Here is a 2996-nt window from a genome sequence, read left to right as displayed (position 1 = left end):
CAAGACTGTGGTAGGTACCTCCTCCCATCCTCTCCTTCCTGTGGGCTGTGTCCCACAGTTCTATGTTTTGTTTTATTTTGTTTGTGAGTTGGAGGTTGGTCCACTCACTTTGCCACAGGAGATGTATTTTTGCTTTTATAAGAGACACAAAACACCTGAGATCTGTACGGACTATGCTAAGGTCCAGATCACTAGTTGACTCGGCTAATTTGTCAGCCTGCTCATTGCCATGGATACCAGAGTGGCCTGGTACCCATATTAGCTTGATTGATTTGTTGGCACCATGTAGCTTACGAATGATATTACCCAGAAGTTCATTTTTGGTGGTTTCTAATGATTTAATGGCTTTAAGTGAACTTAAATGAATCTGAAAAAATTACTATTCTATCGTGGGTCGTCGATAGTGCAAAATCAATGGCTTTATCAATGGCAAAAAGTTCAGCAAGAAAGATCGATGTATGATTCGGCAGTCTGAACTTTAGTTCACATTCAGTCGACCATACACCCACACCCACACGCTCATCTGTCTTGGAGCCGTCGGTATATATATGAAAAAAAGGGAGATGTTTAATAAGGATCTCCCTGAACCTCTGGCGTACCTCCACCTCCGGCGCCATGGCCTTAGCTGATGAAAACCAAGCTTCCGTGATGGAAAAATTGGGAGTTTCCCATGGCGCTATATTTGAATGAACCAGGGTATCGATGGTAGAGAGATCTATACCGACTTTCTCGACGAGGCCAAACTCTCGATCAGCTAGTAAAGCTGGACAGTCATATTCAAGAGGCCATTGCCAAAAAATATTTTTTTATTTCAGTATTTTTAGATATAGAAAAAGCCTACGACATGACATGGCGATATGGCCTACTTAGAAAACTTTATGCTTTTGGATTACGTGGAAACTTGCCTTGTTTTATTCAAAATTTCATTTCTGACAGAACGTTTGCTGTCAGATTATTTTCTGACAATATCACTTTTTCGGACATTTTTGTCCAGGCAAACGGGGTCCCACAAGGAAGTGTCTTGTCACAAACATTATTTCTATGTATGATTAATGACATCTTACCAGCTCCTCCTCAGAATCTTAAATACTCACTGTACGCTGATGATTGTGCATTATGGCATTCCAGCAATAATGCAGAATTCTCAGCAAATCGCATCCAATTGGCACTGGATATGATTCATAACTGGGGCCTGGGGTTGTAATTGGTGTGGCTTACACATATGGTAAGCCACACCAATTACAACCCCCCAATTTGTTCCCGTGCAGCAAGGCCACAGCGAGCTCACTTGCTACCCGCAGCGCCAACTGCTGCAAGGACACCGCCAACGCTTCAGCAACAACCACAAGTTACGCCCCAACGGCTACGATGGCTGCCTCGACCCGCAACGCCCGCCTCGTAAGTAGCCCTTGACGTAGCTTCGGGGAGCGCCGGCAACTCGGCACAAGCGCAGTCGGCGATCTGAGGGATGGTGGGTGAGGGGGGGGGGGGTTGCGAACACAACGAATGAAGTAAATGGGGCAGTGGCGTAGATGGGACAGTGGTGTAGTGGATGGGGAAGTGGTGTAGTGAATGGGTCAGTGGTGTATTGGATGGGGCAGTGGTGTAGTGGATGGGGTAGTGGTGTAGTAGATGGGTCACTGGTGTAGTGGATGAAGCACTGGTGTAGTGGGTGGGGCAGTGATGTAGTGGGTGAGGCAGTGGTGTAGTGGATGGGACAGTGATGTAGTAGATGGGGCAGCGATGTAGTAGATGTAGTGGATACAGAAAATAGAGCAGGAGAAAAAGTGAGGTGTACAGAGCAAATGAACAAGAGAGAGGGAGATAGAGAGAGATAGAAAGACAGACAGACAGAGAGACAGAGAAGAGAGAGAGAGAGACAGAGAGAGTAAAGGGGTTAGACCGAGTAAATCCCCAACTTCATCCCCACCACCATCATCCCCACTATCACCATCATCCCCATCACTACCAACATCATCCCCATCACCACCACTACCATCATCCCCATCACCACCACTACCATCATCCCCATCACCACCACCATCATCCCCATCAAAACCACATCATCCCCATCACCACCACCACATCCCATCACCACCACCACATCCCATCACCACCACCATCATCCCCATCACCACCACCATCATCCATGATCCATGTGTTCCTCCCTTCCTATGATGACCCTGGCATCCTCATACTGTTTTGCAATGAGAGCACGTGTGTCTGGTGCCTCGAAGTCCGCCTACCGATGAAGACCGAGTTGCCTTCCCTTTCAGGTCGCTCTGGTCGACGCCGGCGACGCAAAAGGACTACGGGCCGCCCTCGCCGCCCTCGCCGCTGACGCCTGCGCCAAGTTCTTCAATGGTAAGCATCATAGAGCAACACTGTTCAGAAAGGTCATTCATGGTAAGTTATGTATGAGCAAACGTTCACTCTGACTTACAGACAGACATTGCGGGAAAAGGTTACACTTATGGGCCCAAACAAACACACACGAAATGTGTGTATATTTATACATGAATATCTATCTACTATCTGTAATTATTAAACAAAAGATTCTCTTCAATATACATGTGAATATATATCTATATTTACATCTATATCTGTATCCATATCTATATCTATCTATCTTTCTCTCTATTTATCTAACTACATAATACACACAAATATACACACTATATATAATGTGTGTATATCCACTATATATACAGCCAGTATATATGTATACATTTATTTACATATATATATATATATATATATATATTATATATATTATATAATATATAAAATATAATTATATATCATATATATTATATATTACATATATAATTATATATATATTATATATATATCATATATTATATATATCATATATCATATATATATATTATATATATATATATATTAAATGTATATATGTATGTAAATATATATACAATCCCAGCAGCGAGAATAGCCTCATTCTCTGGGATTTTGCTAGGTCCCAGAGAATGAGG

This window comes from Penaeus monodon, chromosome 8 (assembly GCF_015228065.2).
Source record: "Penaeus monodon isolate SGIC_2016 chromosome 8, NSTDA_Pmon_1, whole genome shotgun sequence".
In the NCBI taxonomy this organism is placed as follows: Eukaryota; Metazoa; Arthropoda; class Malacostraca; order Decapoda; family Penaeidae; genus Penaeus; species Penaeus monodon.
This window is presented reverse-complemented; position numbering follows the sequence as displayed.